The sequence below is a fragment of the Zosterops lateralis genome (assembly GCF_965231275.1).
Source record: "Zosterops lateralis genome assembly, chromosome: 15".
In the NCBI taxonomy this organism is placed as follows: Eukaryota; Metazoa; Chordata; class Aves; order Passeriformes; family Zosteropidae; genus Zosterops; species Zosterops lateralis.
In genome coordinates, this window is record NC_139775.1 from 7,271,626 (window position 1) to 7,289,828 (window position 18,203).

Here is an 18,203-nt window from a genome sequence, read left to right on the forward strand (position 1 = left end):
CCCGGCTCACTCAGCCCTGCAGCGCACACGCGCCGGCCTCAGGCTCGTGTGGCATTTGTGAGTGCAATAACCCCTTTGGAGGTGCTACATTGCCTTGGGTAGGGTAACACAAGGGAATCCAGGCCACGAGTGGCTCCATTATTGTCCTGTGGCCTTCCAAGTATGAATTTGTACAGATTTGCTCACCACCTGTGCCTCACCATTGGTTAAAATTGAATTTTAAGTCCTGTTGCAAATGCAGTTTCTCTTCTGGACACAATGTCAGATTTTACACTGGAATATCTACAGTTCTCAAACTGCATGTCACATCACTGTATCTGGTACAGGGACGTGGGGCTTTCCCACACCTTTGATATTCTCCTCTGTATTTTAATGTTTTTGACCTGTACAGTAATTGGAAAGCAGGCTGTCTACTTGGGGTTGAACATTGTACCATAAATTTTAAATTATTTGAGGACAACTGCATGAGACTGTGTCAATGCCTTTTATTATTTATTTGTATGTTTTATTATTCAAGGTGTATGCACTTTTAATATGCAGAATTTATATTTTTATGTTAAAAATCATTTTCTTTCAGAAAGAAGAGTTTGAATATGAGGAATTGGAATTAAGTGCAAACAGGGGAATATGTAATAAAATACAATAAATTTATTACTAGGCATCCTGCCTGAGTGAGCGTTTTTCCAGGCTGGGGGCACGGCCTTGGGAGCTTCCCTGTGTGCCCCAGGGCTCCTTTGGGGAAGCCAAACCCAGAGGCCTGCCTTTGGGCACAGCTCTGTGTGCTGGGGAGGGGAGACCCCTTCCCCTGTGTTGTTCCTGATGCTTCTCTCTCCACAGACCATCAGTCCAGGTCCTGCGCTGCTCGGCCACGGTCCCGAGAGTGGGTGTGGGATCTGCACCAGAGCCCTGTGCTGGTGAGTTTGGTTTGTGAGCACCAGGGCAGGGGGTGTGATCTGGTTCCTCTTTGGAGTCTGAGGGCACACACCTGCTCAGGCAGAGGTGGGAGTCTTCCCTGTCCATCCATCCATCCATCTATCCATGCCTCATGTCAGGGCTCAGCCCCCCACATGAAGGGACTTCTCAGCACCAGAGCAGTCCCCTGCTACCTGCAGCCCCACCCATGCCCCCTGCCACCCACAGCAGTGAGGCCAAGCTCCAGACAGGAGGGACACATGAACCCAGGTCCTATGGCATTTGGGGCCAGGAGTCCCCCAGCCAGATTCCCACACCTCCAGGAGACCCTCAGGCCACCCCTTCCTACAACATGGCCAAAGGTATTGAGGACAAGGGTGGCCTGAGGGGCTTTTGCCATCAGCAGACACTGGAGACTTGAAGCTCCTCCAGCTCTGTCCTAATTAAAGACTGTTTTTCCTTTAGCAGGGTGTGCAGCAGTGGCTCCAGACACAGAGGAGTGTGGCTGCCAGATGGGCGTGTGGATGGGCTGCTCCTGCTGCCACCTGCCTCAGCCCGATGAGGATGGAGCAAGGCAGGAGGAGGACAGGCTGCTGCTCCTGGCTGCTGAATGGAAACCTCTGTCCTTGGTGGATTGTTTGCGTGACCCAGCCCTGGGCTGGGAGAGCTGCCCCAGCTGCAGGCAGCAGCCCCCGCTGGGCTGCCCAGTCTCTGGGCAAACGGGGCACAAAAGGCTTTGGCAATCCCGGGTGTCCTCTGGGCAGAAGGATGGAAGATGGTGTGTCCCCCCATGCCTAGGGGCCTTTCCACTGTGGACTCAGATCCTCCTGCTCCAGTGAGCCCTCAGATCACTGCATCACGGGCTAGGTTGGGCTTCACAAACTCACCTCTCAGCACAATTTTTGATTGTCAAGGGTTCTTTTTCTCTCTCCCCTTCTGTGCATATTTTTGCAGGAGGGGACTCGTCAGCATTATCAGTGTGTGCGCTGTGCCCCTTCAGTGCTCACCAAAGTGGAAGTTGTCAGTGAATCCTCCTTGTTCCCCAAGTCTCCAGATGGGATTGTCCTGATCTCCCTTTGCCTGGTGGTGGTTACAGAAATGGTGATGTTGGTGTGTTTATCAACAGCTCTGCTGCATCACTCCTTGCCCACCAGGGTCCCCGGGCCTTGGGGGACCCCTGGCCCCTGCCAGGCCCTGCCATGGAGCCTTGGTCTGTGTTTCTATCCATCCTGCTGGGAATGGTGAGCTGGAGCTGAGCCCCTGGGCACTGGTCGCTGCCCTGGTCAGTCACACACACGAGTCCTACCCTGTACCAGAGGCACTGCTTCACATCTTGTGTAGAAATGGGGGTGGCAGATGTCATATTAAATCATGGGCTCATCATTTATTTATAGGTGATTACATTAAAGAGAGATTAATATAGCCAAAGGCTTTGCAGAATTAGAGTTAATGTACTTGTGTTTATTAAATTTGCCAACATTTCTCCAATCCATCTGGGTTTTTCTGGCCACAGGATTTAACAGAGAGCCCACTGCCATCCTCCAGCCTACCTGGAAGGGGGGGTGAGAGGTCCATAGAAAACACTTGAGAACTTTGATCTCCAAGTGATCAAATCTATTGCCTCCCACTTTCTGAGGGTCCATGGCAGGCACTTGGTGCCTGGGGAGGGCAGGGCAGGACTGGGCAATGCTTAGAGTGGGGTCAGGAGGGGAGCCCAGGGCTGGGGCTCCCAGATGTCGCTCCTGGGCTGGGATTATGCTGTGTTTAACTGGGATTAGACTGTGCAGAGCTGGGCACAGGATTCTGACACCCTGGAGAGTGGGGTGTTCCTGAGGAGCACCAGTGGGGGAGTACCAGGTGTTCCCTTGGACCCTGTGTCCCCAGAGCCTGGTCTGGGACTGGCTGTCACCTGTCCCATGAGCTGCAGGCTGGCTGCTGCCAGCTTGGGGGGCACCAGTGGGGCTCTCCTGCTGATGGATTAATCAGAAGAGCCAAGAACACCCTGTGTTTGGCTGGAGATGCCAAACCACATGTGCCAGCCAGGACTGAGGGTGCAGAGTGCATGTGTGATTCCCTGCTGCTGCCTGGTGGAACACCTGCCTGCCTGTGAGAGCCAGAACAAAACCCAAGCTTTGGGAGGTTGTCAATAAATTGTAACACATTAGGCACTGTCACCCATACCCCTGGACTCTTAAATTTTGCTCTAATTGGACTATTGCTTTTTCCTCCTCAGCACTTTTCCCCCTCGGCCAGGTATTGATCCTGGCTCTGTGGGGATCTGGCTAACAGTTGGCAATTTATGGGAACATAAAACTAGTCCATTGTAGAGCAAAAACCCAGCTTTAATAAGAAATGGTGACATCAGCCTCCCGCTGATTCCAAGGTGTGTTTACCATTTGACAGTGGGTTCCCAGCTTGGGGGCACAGGGCTGTTGGAGGAAGGGGACCATTAGAAGTCCCTTGGATTGGGCCACCTTCTGGCCAGGGGAGGCCTGAGGGGCTTTTGGAGATGTGGAGGTTTCTTTTCTGGTGTCCTGTGCCCCTTTCCATGGTGGCTGAGGGTCTGGCTAGGGTCCCCTGACCCCACAGGACCTGGGTCCATAGTATGTCCCCTCCTGCCTGGAGCTTGGTCTCACTGCTGTGGGTGACAGGAGCTGGTGGGCAGCAGGCTGGGCTGGGGCTGCAGGTGGCAGGAGACTGCTGGGAGTGGAGGGCTCTGGTGCTGGGCAATGTCCCCAACTCTTTGCCGTGTCCTTGCTCCAGGTCCCCCAGCCCCTTGCGGGGCTCTCCTCTGGCGATGGATGCTGGTGGCTTTGCGGATTGAGGCTGGCTGTGGATTCCCAGACCTGGGGGTCTTTATCCTGCTGGTGTGTTCCTGCAGGTTTGGGGGTGTGGGGTCCTTGGGGAGCAGGTCCCTGGGATTAGGAGGCACCTGGCCCGGCTCCAGCCAGGGAGGAGCTCCTGAGATCCCATTACTGCCAGCCTGCAGACGGTCGCAGTGCACTGTCTGTGTTACGCAGCGCCGGGGTGTGTTGTGTTGAGTGTCCTGGTGCTGTAACAGCTGCTCTCCCTGCCATTTGCTGCCGTCTAATTGTGGTTTTATTGAAATGAGTCTAAATTGTCTGGGAATACATTAGCTCGCTGTCTCCCTGTGGCTCACACTCCGTGTGGAAGTGAGTACTCCGCAGAACGCTCCCGTTTTCAATCTTGCGGAACCGGCTCCCTGGAGGACGAGTGCATTTCCTAACAGCCTTAATGAGTTTCTAGAGCCGGGGTCAGATTGTCTGGGCAGCGGTGCTGGGAGGCCGGGGGGGCCCTCCACAGCGCTGTGCTCCAGACTGTAAATAAAGCCGTGCCCGGGAATCCCTCTGCTCCTGTGTCAGGCACAGTGTGCGCGTTGCAAAGCGCCTCCCGCAGCCCCTCTGACAGTCTCTAAGCATTTTAATGTTTTGTGAATGATCTATTGAGGGTAACGAGCAGATGATAGACTGCATTTCAAGGTGCGGATTATCTATTAGAGCTCGTGTTGAAGGCGTCTGCGCTGACAGGCTGCTGCCGAGCGAGGCGAGTACAAGCGATGTGTTGTGTTAAAGGAGGGCTCAGCACCTCCCAGCGCAGCTCGGAGATAACGCAGTGCCCCGCTCGCTGCTCTGGGGACATCGGGAATTCCCTGCCCGTGGCATCAGAGCTCCTGCCGTGCCTGCTTAGGAGGGACTTGAGCCGGTTCCCTGCGGTGCTGGATGGGCTCACGGGCTGTGACATCACCTCTGCAGCTCTCAGGGACGGGGGTGCGCAGGTGCTTCACTGATTTATGAAGGGAATTGTATGGCAGGGCCGGTGGTGCCGCCCTGTCCCTGTCCCGCGCATCCCGGCGGGCTCCGCAGCCCCAGCGAGGTGTCGGCTGCGGGACACGGAGCTCTTTGCACCGCACGATGTTCGGACTCTCTTTCACGCTTTTTGCAGACAGTGCTGCCCGTCCCAGTGTGGCACAGCCAAAAGGGGGCCCTGTGGGCTCAGAGTGACGGTGACCGGGACATTGTCCCCTGGGTCCCCTGGCTGTGCTGTGGGGGCGGCCGCCACTGCAGGCAGGGCAGGCGCTGCCCTATTGCTGTGCTGCCTTCGTTACACTGAGATTGATGCTGGTTATTGGGAGTTTTTATCACCTCAATGTTTCCTCTCAGCTCCTGAAAACCAGCTTCAGCCCGGATTTATTACCTGGCAAATAAATACAAGTGCAGGTTTATTTGGCTCCTTGTTCATCAGAAAGGAATGAAAATGTAAGCAAAATATTAAAAATAAAATAGACTCAGTTTTTCTTTAATTGACCTTTGATTTCTAACGTAATACCTTCCCCATGTTGCTGCTTCAGCCTTTAATTTCTCTCGGTGAAGTGGCTGTGTTCAATGATTCATTCTGTCCTGAGGCAAAGCACACACTGTAATTGGTTTTTAACTTCCTGGAATGTCAAAGCCAGGATTGAAATTTTACGTATCACACCACCAATTCAATACTGGCTTTAATAATAATGTTGCAGAAAGGAAAGCAGATTTACAGCTGTAGAAAAAATGTAATCAAATTTCGAGCCTGAACGCAGTAAGTCCAAATGCTAGTTTTCATTTGGAAACTTGTTAGATAAATGTGACATCACCTGAGAGGTTTCAGCTGGGGGAGCTGGGGGAGCCTGGAGGGCTGGGACAAGGCGGGGGCTGCGGGTCCGCCGCTGCCCTGGGGAGGAACTGCTGGCTGCCCCGGGCTCAGGGTGCTCCGGGCTCAGGGTGCTCCAGGCTCAGGGTGCTCAGGGTGCTCCGGGCTCAGGGTGCTCCGGGCTCAGGGTGCCCTGGGCTCAGGGTGTCTCAGGCTCAGGGTGCTCCGGGCTCAGGGTGCTCCGGGCTCAGGGTGTCTCAGGCTCAGGGTGCCCTGGGCTCAGGGTGCTCCGGGCTCAGGGTGCCCCGGGCTCAGGGTGCCCCGGGCTCGGGGTGCCCCGGGCTCAGGGTGCCCCGGGCTCAGGGTGCTCAGGGTGCCCCGGGCTCAGGGTGCCCCGGGCTCAGGGTGCTCCGGGCTCAGGGTGCCTCAGGCTCAGGGTGCTCCGGGCTCAGGGTGCTCAGGGTGCCCCGGGCTCAGGGTGCTCCGGGCTCAGGGTGCCCCGGGCTCAGGGTGTCCCGGGCTCAGGGTGCCCCGGGCTCAGGGTGCTCAGGGTGCTCCGGGCTCAGGGTGCTCCGGGCTCAGGGTGTCTCAGGCTCAGGGTGCCCCGGGCTCAGGGTGTCTCGGGCTCAGGGTGTCCCGGGCTCAGGGTGCCCCGGGCTCAGGGTGCTCAGGGTGCTCCGGGCTCAGGGTGCCCCGGGCTCAGGGTGCCCCGGGCTCAGGGTGCTCAGGGTGCTCCGGGCTCAGGGTGCTCCAGGCTCAGGGTGTCTCAGGCTCAGGGTGCCCCGGGCTCAGGGTGTCTCAGGCTCAGGGTGCCCCGGGCTCAGGGTGTCTCGGGCTCAGGGCGCCTCGGCAGTGCCCGGGACGGGCGGCTGGGAAGGTTCGCTCGCCGTGGAGCGCCCCGAGGTCTGTTTGGGGGAGCCGCTGCCGCCGGGACACTGCGGGGAAACTCTCCGACAGCTCTGCAGGCACCAAACAAGCAATCGATTTTGGCCAATTAATGTCTGATAAAAACTAATAACCCTCCTCTCCCTTTCTTATTACCGAATGACCTCCAGCGATCCATTAGTTTAACAAATGATATGCGGACGTTCAGCATGGCTAATGACTCTGGATTAAACCCACTGACACCTAATTCATCAGCGTGCCCGCACCACGGTGCCTGTCGTGCCGCGCTCTCCATCACCGCCGCCTTCCCACAGCACCCGCCGGCGTGGCCCTGGAGCCCTGCAGGGAGCTGTGCCCCGTGTCCCCTCCTGGCACCCTGCAGGGAGCTGTGCCCCGTGTCCCCTCCTGGCACCCTGCAGGGAGCAGTGCCCCGTGTCCCCTCCTGGCACCCTGCAGGGAGCAGTGCCCCGTGTCCCCTCCTGGCACCGTGCAGGGAGCAGTGCCCCCGTGTCCCCTCCTGGGATCCTGCAGGGAGCTGTGCCCCGTGTCCCCTCCTGGCACCGTGCAGGGAGCAGTGCCCCGTGTCCCCTCCTGGCACCGTGCAGGGAGCTGTGCCCCGTGTCCCCTCCTGGCACCGTGCAGGGAGCTGTGCCCCGTGTCCCCTCCTGGAGCCCTGCAGGGAGCTGTGCCCCGTGTCCCCTCCTGGCACCCTGCAGGGAGCAGTGCCCCGTGTCCCCTCCTGGCACCGTGCAGGGAGCAGTGCCCCGTGTCCCCTCCTGGCACCGTGCAGGGAGCAGTGCCCCGTGTCCCCTCCTGGCACCGTGCAGGGAGCAGTGCCCCGTGTCCCCTCCTGGCACCGTGCAGGGAGCTGTGCCCCGTGTCCCCTCCTGGCACCGTGCAGGGAGCTGCCCCCTGTGGCCCCAGGTCTCCCCGGGCTGTGTCCGGAGCCGCCGGGCTGGGCTGGAGCCGTGTGTCCCCCGTGCCTCGCCCTGCTCCAGTGCCCGCCCTGCTGCCCGCAGCGCTGCGCTCCCTGCTAGGATGTCCTAAAAAGCTAACTAAGCTGAAATTATTTTCTTTCCTTGGAAAAGCCTTTAAATAATGTATTGCCCTCGCTTGCTGTTTACTGAGTGGGGTTTTTTTTAAGCCAGGGAACTTTTCCTTCTCACTTGTGTGTCGCATCTGTTTGTTGTAGGGTGTGAATTACCCTTGGGAGGATCACTGGAAATTCCACCTCAAGGCCAGTGGCCCCTGAGCTCCCAGCCTGGCTCCTGGAGCGGAGGGCTCTGGAGTTACAAGGGCTGAGGGGAAAAGCTCCCAGCCCTGTTTGCGGTGAAAAGAGCTGAACAGCCCCTGAGACAGTGGGGAGAAGGATGAGAAAAGCCCCGCGGTCTTGCTCCCGCCTGACAGCGCCCCATCACCCCGGCTGTGCCTGGCAGCTCTGGCTGGGTGCTGGGAACACTTCCCTGGGCTCCTGGATTGTTCCTCCCAGCCAGCTGCCAGTGCTGGCAGCAGGACGGCACCGACTCCGGGTTCAGCCCAGCTCTTCCTGCAGGAACCCAGGGCTGGTTGTTGCTCTCGGCAGGGCTGGCTGAGCCGGGGCTGCAGCACCGCGGCCAGTCCCTATTGATTGCGATGTTGCTAATGGTCTTTTTCATACAATAAGAGGCTTTTGTGGGGAGAACTTAATCCAGTCCTGTCACTGGGTGAAATTGTACTGCTCACTGCTCGGATTTCCAGGATGTGAGCTACTTTAATAGCAGAGGGAGTTTAATACTTTTAATGCTCCAATATTTTTATGACGTGACAGGTCCTAATTGCACTGCTGCAGTGCCAGGAGTGTGAGGGGCCGTGGGTCTGCTGGGTGTGAGGGAGCTGTGCTGGCACATGGTGGCTTGTGGGCACCTTGGCAGTGTAACTGTCACTGTCACCAGTTTCTGTGCTGAGCCCCAGTGTAGCCACCATCACAGATTATTGAGGTGATGATGAGGCTGGTGCTGGAGATGATGGAAATGTGCAGGGAACAGGAACTTGGTGTTCCTCAGGGGATTTTTTTTGGTCTTTTCTCTCCTCAGCAGTGCTGCTCTTGCTGCTGGACAGTCGGGTTGGGGCCAGGGGCAAAGCCTTGTGTCAGGAGAGAGGGACAGAGGTGACACCTCTTGGGACAAAGGATGCCAGGGCAGGGTCAGGTCCTGTGTGCTGCAGGATGTGCTCTCATGCAGGGCAGGCAGGGCATGCTCAGGGCAGACAGGACGTGCTGACAGCATGATGCACATGTGCCTGTGCTGCAGGAACTCTCCCCTGTGCCAGCCCAGACCTCTCCAGCTCTCCTCCTGTGGCAAAGAGCAGAGCTCAGGGGTTGGCTTGTGCAGGGCTGGAGCTGTGCTTCTGCCTTTGAACTAAGTGTGCAGAGAGGTCTCATGGACTGTGATGGCCAGCATCAAAGGTTAGGAAACTTCTCTGTGTAACTTATATAAATGAGGACTAATGAAGTTTTCATGATTATCTTTAATTAGCTGTTCCACAAGTCCCAGTGGTTAATATGGTGTGAGCCAGAACAGGTGGCACACGCAGGTATGTGTGCAGCCAAGCACCTTCAATAAAAACGTTTTTAAAAAATTAATCTGCAAGATGCAAATTATCTATTAAATGCTCAAGAAGAAGGTTTCAAGTGAGGAGAAAAAAAAAAAAAAAAAAAAAAAGCAGGAGGAAAGCAGCAGCTCTGCAGGCCCTCCAGGACTGTGGTGTGCAGAGCAGCAGGGTGGGCTGTGCCACATGTGCCAGTTATGCCACACGGGAAGTGTCTGTCCTTGAGGCTGTGGGGGACACGGCTGTCCCCAAGGCTGTCCTACATGGGAGAGTCTGGGGTGGCCCCAAGCAGGCAGCCATGCCCAGTGTGTGCTGCAGGACATCCCTCTGGCTGGGATCCTGTGGTCACAGGGGGTGTTCAGAGAATGCTCTATCAGTGTGGCTGCAGGCACTGGGTGTCCCCTCCTTCCCTGCCCCATCTAACTCTGGCAGTGTTGCCTCCTGCTCACACTGAACAGAGGATGGTGAGGATGAAGGGAACTGTGCCAGGTCTGTCTGATCTGTGCCAGGCTGAGGGGGTGAGCTGGGCTGGGTGCTGGGCGTATGGCACACTCAGGGCTGCTGCAGGGTCCTGGACAGCCTGGCCCTAAGAGAGAGGTTTCAGCCAGGGTCAGAAGCAGCTCCCCTTGGAGCTTCCCTCTTGATCCTGAGGAGCTGGAGCCTCGTGTCAGGTGGCAGGAGAATGTACACTAAGAGACAGCAGAGTGAGTGAGTTAGATGGTTTGGACAACTGCACCCAATTAGCCTGACATTAATCCTGGGCAAACATGTGGAAAAATCACTGCAAAATTCAATTAATGGGAGAATTAGAGCCTGGGAACATAAATTCATGCCTGTCAACGTGGTTGAGCAGAAGTAGGTCCTGTCAAACCGACCTGATTTAATTCTTTGATGAGATTCTGAGTTTGGTGGTGGCACAGAAATGGCCTGTGTCTCCCTCAGTGCCAAAATGCCCTGGGGAATAAGAGATGAAAATGGATTAGAATGCAGGACTGAGGAACTGGGAGGGAAAGTCTTGTTCTGCAGCTGTGTGGTGATGGCAGTGTCTTCCTGAGGAGCTGTGTCCCCATCCAGGTGTGAGAGCGGCAGTGCCATGGGGCAGGAACGCCTGGTGCTTGGGCAGTGTGAGGGGAGGAGAGACACGGGTGCTGCTCCTGCTGCTCCAGGGCAGGGAATTATCTGGCTGGCATGGGAGCAAGAACTCCCCTCTCTGCAGTACCAGCTCTCTGGGGAAAATATGTGTGTGCACAAAACATCCAGTTTGCTTTATTCAAACTATTACACAGAAATGATTCTGAGTGTCACAAAAGCAGCAGAAACCCAAATCTCTGGTGCCCTGGCAGAACACTCAGCATGCCTGGGCACCCACTGGTTCTGCCTGGCTGGAGGATGCTCCTGTCCCACGCTGCCTGGGAAGGTGACAGGCAGCCTGCAGGGACCGCTTGGCTCCAGCACCGCCACTAACGTTTCCAATTTCCCTCTGGAAATTGTTTCTGTCAATATTTTAATTTCATTTGGGCTGAGCAGGTGGAGCGAAGACAACACATCCTGAGCAGATCATTTGTCTCCTGCTCTGGATCTCGGCAGGGACCCAGCACACGACACCCTGCCAGCAGCTCCCCATGGATGGAACCAGGGAACAGCTGGCAGGATGGCCAGAGCAGGAGGGGATGGAGCCCTGCTGCCCCCTGCACCCAATGCCCTGCTGCAGGGCTGGGCTCTGGGGCAGGACTCATGGGCAGGAACCCACTGCTCCTTCCTATGGGGCCACCACTCTCCCCCAGTGTCACGGGAGCACCATCAAGGCTGGAGCCTGGCTCAGCAAAGCCCCACATGACAGAAAGTGGCAGTGGTGGCAGTGCTGGGGCTGCTGGAGCACTTGAGGCCATGGAGGGCAGGAACCCCTCTTGTCTCCTCTGCACTCCCAGGTGCCTCCAGCTGCTATCCCTGCAATGAGGTTGTTTGTCTGGGGAGAGGAACAAGGTCTAACCAGATCGGGGGGGGGGGGAGGGGCTAATAAATTGCCCAGGAAAAGCAAACTAAAACATGCAGCTCGTGTTTCCTCTGCGTGTCCATTTCAAAGTGCCAAAAGAAATCTGTCTCAGGAATTATTTCAGAGAGGGTAATTTCTGTTTCCCAGTTGCTGTCATACATTAGAAATATCTGAAATGCCTCCGGTTTCCAGTGGTGAGGAGCAGCCAGGGGCTGCCATGGATGAGAAGCACTAAAAGAAAATAAATTAGCCTCTTGCACTCAGCCCTTCTCACCACCGAACCACGAGTGACGAGCAGCTGCTGCTTAAGTAACGACCAGAATAATGAGCAGAATAAGATCAGCAAGGGAATATTAACTCTGAGAAATTACATTTTCTCCCCCTTTTGAAGTTTGCCCTGGCAGCCCCTGTCCTGGCAGGGAGATGAGCCATGGCCTGTTGGAGCTGGCAGGGAGGGGTGTGGTGCTGTTCTGCAGCATCCTCTGCCCCACACCACCAGTGCCAATACTCTTCCCTTCTTTTCCCCTCATGAATCCCATGCCAGTCTGTCTTTTCCTGGCCTGGCCAGGTGTAAACCTGCTGTGCTTCCCATAATACACAGTCACCTGCAGCCAGGGGAAGCAACAGGATTGGCACTGGTCACTGCAGTGCTACATTGCTCACGCCAGCTCTGCAGCCAGGGAAGAGCCTGAGCAGATGGGACAAGGCCACGCTGGACTCTGAGCTAAGCTGTGTGTTTGCAGGCAGGCTGGCCCAAGTTAATTTTAGCAGGTAGCTGTAGCAGCCAGAGCTTCTTAGTGGCCATGAGTGAGCTCCCGTGGCCTGGCACAGGGGTGAGGGGAGCCACTGGCACCAAGATTCCCTGTGGCATTTCCCTGAGCTGCTCCCTGAGCCCAGCTGTCCCCTGGGCTTGTCCTGCTGCTGTTCTGTATTTCCCAAAGCCAAGTGGGTGTGTTTGTCTAGCTCAGAACGAGAACGACCCAGTTCTGAGCTCTGCTGTGTTGGAATGTTTTCAGGAAGCTCATCCCTCTGAAGATGTAAACCAGCATCACTCCTGAATTTCAATTTCTTTATCTCTTCTGGTTGGCTGAGTCATCCAGAGATCATTCCCCTGACGTGTTGTTTCATGTGTATACAATCACCATTATCCAGGGCTGCAGTTTGGAGAAAGTGCCTTGTTTCCCAGTGGTGATTAATGATGATAATCTTCCCTCCCATTGAGCCTCTCAAGTACCTGTTGCAGAGCCTCCATCCCCAGAGGACGTGTGCACTTAATGTGCCACCGTCAGGAAAACTACACATCCTTCTGCTGAAGAAAGACATAGAACAAACGTAAATGGGGCTGTAGGTTTTCTTTGTCTTGTTTCCCAAGACAAAGACATACCCATTTCCATCTCTCCCACATGGGTGAACAGCAGGGAAGCAGCTGCTTCGATGTGCTCGCCCCAAGGGAAACACTGCTCTTGTCTTCACCCTAAACTTTCCCATGGCTGTGATGAATCCACAGAGCTGTTGGTGCTGCTGGGGCTGTGCTCCCACCTGTGCTGTGCTGGCAGTGCTGTGGGTAGGGTGGCAGCCACTGCCTCAGCTGGCAGGGGCAGAGCATCCTGCCCTGGATGGTGACAGTCACTGCAGGGGCCTTGGGGACAGCTCCCACATTTCTTAGCTGGTCTGAGGGAAAGAACCACCCCAGCAGCTCTGCTGGCATCATAAGTGCCACCAGCTGCTCTGCTGAGCTGTGGGGCTGCAGGTGGGACAATCCCTTGGGCTATCTCATGGACCTGTGAGGCTGCAGATGAGGTGATCCCTCAGCTACTCCCCCAAATGAGATGCTGTTAGCAGTAGGGTGGCTGTTGCATTAATAATTTGGACTTGCAATTTTGCCTGTTTGCTGGTCCCAGGGAGGCAGCCCTTTGGTAGAGGCAGCCCTTGGCAGAGTCTCTGCCTTGACGAGCTGCAAGTGCAGGATTGAGGACATTAAAATGCTTTTGTTGATCTGGCAGGGACAGCGCTGGGACAACGACAGGCAGTGATTTGCTGAGAAAGAGGGAATGACAATATTCTCCATCAACATTATTACAGGGCTGTGCCTCAGGGTGGAGAACCCAAGAGCTATGAGAAAGACTTTAATTTGCTTTTTCTCCTCAAGGAGAGCTGATGGCATTTAGTGCAGCTCTGGCCACCAGGCAGCCAGGCACTGAGCCCCTGGGGCACCAAGCCCCGTGTGCCACACCAAGCACACGGCACTGCTGAGGTGATTGTCCCCAGCTGGGGTCGGGGCTAGTGTGGGTGAGGTGCCCCCCTGCTCCACTTGGTTCTGCAGAGACACAGCACATCTGAATGAGCTTGTCAAATGAAATTTTCTGTCTGGTTAGAAATGGATTTTAGAGCTTCTTGCTCACATGTAAACATTTTTAGTAGTCCCCAGCCAAATTAGAGCCAGTGAGAGCAAACATCAGCCTGAGCAGACCCAGTCCCTGCAGGGAAATCATTGGCCACAGAAGGAAACCAAATGCATGATGGCTTCGAAAGGCATCCATTAAAGTTGTGCTGAAGTGATTCATAGTGCCGGTAGTTAGACTTTAATTAGATCTTAATCACGTAATTTTATCTTTGTTTTAGAGATTAGAGCTAAATGAACGGATTGGTCTCATAACAGGGCTGTGACTAAACACAGCACTGTCACATGGCAGCTCTGTGGCAGGCAGAGATGGGGCCGACAGCATTAGACTCTTTGGGTGTTTTAAACAAAATTAGTGTATTTTAAAGAAAGAAAATTATTCAAGCATACAAATCCACCAGGACCTGCCAACATTCAGGGAAAGTGGAGAGGGAAGGAGCAAAGAAGAGGGACCACAGAGCCTGGGCAGCTGCCACCATTGCCATGCCCAGCCAGGGGTCCATTGTGTGTGAGAGGGAGAGACGGGTTGTTTTGGCTGCCAGTTTGGATCCTTCACAGCATTAGCAGCAGAGTAACTCACCTCAGTCCCTCCTGGGCACTCTCCATGCTGTGTTGCTGTTTCAGGCATCCACACACTTGTGGTACAGAGCTGCTCTGCCCTGCAGTGTATGGGGATGGACATGGGAATGAACATGCCCTGAATGGCAGTGGGGACCATCCCTTTGCTAACATGCAGGAACCCCGGATATGTGTCCCAGGAGGGGGATTTCCTCCCTTGCAGATGTGGGATCTGTCAATATCTGCCCTGCCTTGCACCCTGCTCTTCAGTTACTTGATTTTAGTTGAGCAATACAAAATGGGCTCGGGTTTGCAGAAATAGTCCTATGGGTGGCAGGACTGGGTTAATGCTGCCAAGCCACAGCCCAGCTCTGTGGGGCACAGAGCCCACCTCCGGGGCTGTCCCTGGAACTGGGATTCACCTATGCCTGGCACAGGGGCCACGTTCCAAAGCACATCCCCGGCAGCCACGCCTGGCTGAAGCTGCAGCAGTTCCATTCAAGTCTCAGCTTTTGCCTCTCTGAGCTCTGCCTGGGGCTGAGCTCTGCCCAGGGCTTGTCCCTGACCCGCTGTAGGGAGAAAACTGGCAGCTCTGTGCCCCGTGGCCGTGGCGCCACTGTGCCAGCTGCCCAAAGGCGAGCCAGCTGCATTGTCCTTGAGCCCTGCCCTGCCCTTGTGCAATGGCAGCGGCCCCTTCCCAACTTCCCTTTCCTGCTTGATATGCCACAGGAGCCACTTGAACTCATTACTGTGGGAGATTATAGGTCCCCAGGTAATAACGAGTCTTCAGATAATTACTAACAGATTCTCTAATAGGAATGAACTCAGTTGAATCCATTCAGTCACTGGGTAAATATTTATCCCTAAGCTGTCCTTATCTGCAGGCACTGGAGCGTGCCGGAGTGGGTTTGCTGTCCTCACCCCGCGCTCGCTGCAGGAGCCGGCGGCGGGAGCGGGGGTGTCGGGAACGAGCGTCTTAAGGTCCCTGGAAATCTTAAACTCACTCACAACAGAGGACCTGCGCTGACTTGGCGTGGCTCAGGGGGGGCCGGGACTCAGCATCATCACACGGTGCGAACCGCAGCAGCTTTCCCTCTGGAGCCGCAACAGCGATGCCAAGGCCGGCCCGCGGGGCTGCGGTGGGGCCAGTGCTCCCACAGCGCCCTGAGCAGCCCCGGCCAGGGCTGAAGTGCCTTTGACAGGAGCTGCTGCAGCGCCCTGGGCTGCGACACCCACCACACTCTGGTGGCCCGGGCAGCTGACACCTCACCGGCCCCACGAGCTGCCGGCACGCCACGGGCAGGTGACAGTCCCCACGGGCAGGTGACAGTCCCCATGGGCAGTGACAGTCCCCACGGGCAGGTGACAATCCCCACGGGCAGGTGCCAGTCCCTACGGGCAGGTGACAGTCCCCACGGGCAGGTGACAGTCCCCACGGGCAAGTGCCAGTCCCCACGGGCAGGTGACAGTCCCCATGGGCAGTGACAGTCCCCACGACCAGGTGACAGCCCCCACGGGCAAGTGTCAGCCCCCACGGGCAGGTGACAGTCCCCACGGGCAGGTGCAGCCCCCTCAGCCGCCCGCCTGCCGTGTGTGCCAGTCCCCTGCTGCCTGCACCCGCAGCCCTGGCTGTACAGGAGTCACTAATTGGACCGGCCGGCTAATTAGCTGCCAGGTAATGAATTATGCAGCGATGCCGAGGTTTCAGCGCAGCATTGATGCCATCAGGTCCTCTCGTGGCTAAACGCGCATCTGCTCGAGGAACGCTGGGCAGGGCTCGGAGAGGAAGATGGAAAACTTTCAAAGCAGATGGAATTGATAATCCCGGGTGAGCAGGGCACGTCCCCGGGGAGCCGGGCCGGGCCGGCAGTCGCAGGCACAGGCAGCCCCTCCTCTGCAGGATTTGTGATTTGTGCGCTCCCGGAGCCGACGGGCGGGACAGCGGCGCCGCAGGGAAGGGCAGCGCTGGGTTCGGAGGCTGCTGGCACCGCGGAGCATCCTCCACGCTCCGTGGGGATGACTTTCCCGGGACTGGTTCCCTGGAGAAGGAGAGGGCCGGCAGCGTGGCGCAGCCCCAGAGCCTGTTGGTGAGCTGTGGAGGGGATCCTGCAGCGCTGGGGGCACCGCGGCAGAGCTGGGATAGCCCCCCTGTGTCTCTGTGCTGCCCGGGCAGATAACATCCAGCTGTACCCATCCAGGGTACAGGGGAGCGGTGACAGAGCCCTGAGCCACACCGGCCCCGTGGTCCTGCTCCTTGCTGCAGCCTGATGAAATAATAGCAGGAAACTTGACCTACTTGAATGTATCTGAATCCCAGCTGCCCCGGAGCATCCACCATCTCCGAGGGGTTGGAGGTTCCTGTTAATGATTGTGTTTAATTGCTGCTGAGCATTGCAGTGGGGGGACGGGGCTGGGAATCCCCCGCAGCCACTCCCAGGACTCTGCCTGCTGCCCATAAACACGGAGCCAGCAGTGAAACTGAATCATATTAACTTAATAAGAAGTTCATCAAATTTTCTCAGTGCTCACAGTGCTGTGATCCAGCCTTGGTCAGAGGGATAACAATGCTCCTTGTGCACCTGGAAATACCAGGACTGAATTTAAGGAGCTGGTCTGGTGACCATGGGGAGATACTGGAGTCATGGTGCTCCCAAGGCAGCTCCCACCTGGGTCAGGGTGTCCTCACCAGGAGACAGGCAGGCTGAGTAATGGGGACACTGTGTCAAAGATAAGATTCTTGACTGGGAGGTCCTGGGACAATCCCATGGGGAGGGGACCGTTTTGGGAGGCGAGGCAGGAGCAGTATTGTGACTCCCCTGGATGCCTCAGTGGCTCTGCTCTTCTGGGCAGGGCAGTGCCAGAGATGTGAAGGGGCCAGAGAAGGATTCCCCTGGCCCAGCTCGTCTCAGGAGCTCCTCAGCGTGAGCAAGATCAGGGACCACTTAAATCACATTCATTATGTTTAACTATTTATGAGCTGATAAATATTAAACAGCTGCTCTCTGGGGTTCAGGCCTGAGTGAACCCATCAAAACAGGGCACACAACGTGGTGGTTGCGCTGTGGGGGCAGCTGGGGCTGTGCTGGGCCAGGGGTGGCTGGAAGCTGTCTCATGACAGCCCTGAGAGCAGAGCCTGTCCCCTGGCTCCTGAGTGGGGACAACCCAGGCTGGGCAAGCAGTGGGGCTCCTTCTGGCAGCCCCTCTACTCGACATCAGGTCACCAAACCAGCACCACTCCACGTCCTCACCAAACCCTTCCATCCTCATCAATCCCCCGCCCTGCCTCCTCGGAATGCAGATTGCCTGCTTGGGGCTTTTTAAGCCATTTTTAAGAGCTCCTAATGTGCTCTACATTTTCAGTGCAGCCCTGCCTGCACCCTCATTTGCTCACCCTTTGGAAAGCTAATACTTGATTTAAGCACATTTCTGCTCCCTCCATTTGTAAGGACAAATGTAAAGTAATTGTTTGATATCGCAGCAGTTTCCTCAGGCTCCAGCTCTAATTTTCCACTAATACAGTATTGTCAGGAGGATCAATCTAACCTGGCACCTTCTGCCTCCTTGGAGTGGATTGGAAATGGCTTTTCTACTGCGAGGCTGGAATTTGTGAGTCTCGCTGTGAATGTTTTTCTCCTTTAAAGGAAAAATCATACAAGCAAATATCCCATTTTCCTGTCAATGGCCATTCATTCCCATCTCTCCCTCCACCCGCCCAAACCTGCCTCTGAGTCCCCTCCCTGCTGTGTCTTCCCCTGTGGCTGGCAGTGGCAGAGATGCAGATGGGGCTCCCTTGAGAGTTCACTAATTAATTCCAATTTTTTCCTATTAGAGCTCACTGGTTACTAATCAGGCCTTGCATCCTGGTCCATGGGGTGTTGCATCCCCACATGGCCACTGTGCATCATTTTGAGATATCCCTAGCCAGAGGATGAGCCTAGGGAACCCCAAGCAGGGCTGTGCCTCAGTCCCCTTGGTGGTGTCAGGCTGACCCCTGTCCTGCCCGAGCCCCTGCCCATTCCCTCACCTGCCTGTGGGTGCGGGGGCTCCCCATGGCCCCCCAGCTCTGCCCAGCCCTGTCCTAAGAACAGCCCATGCATACGGACTGGTGGAAGCCACTTTATTTACAGGAAGGAATCACAAGATGACAAGGAAACTAGTGCCACTAAAGTACCCGTAACAGCAGGATTCTGTGCTTTATTCACAGGACAAAATATCAGTACAACA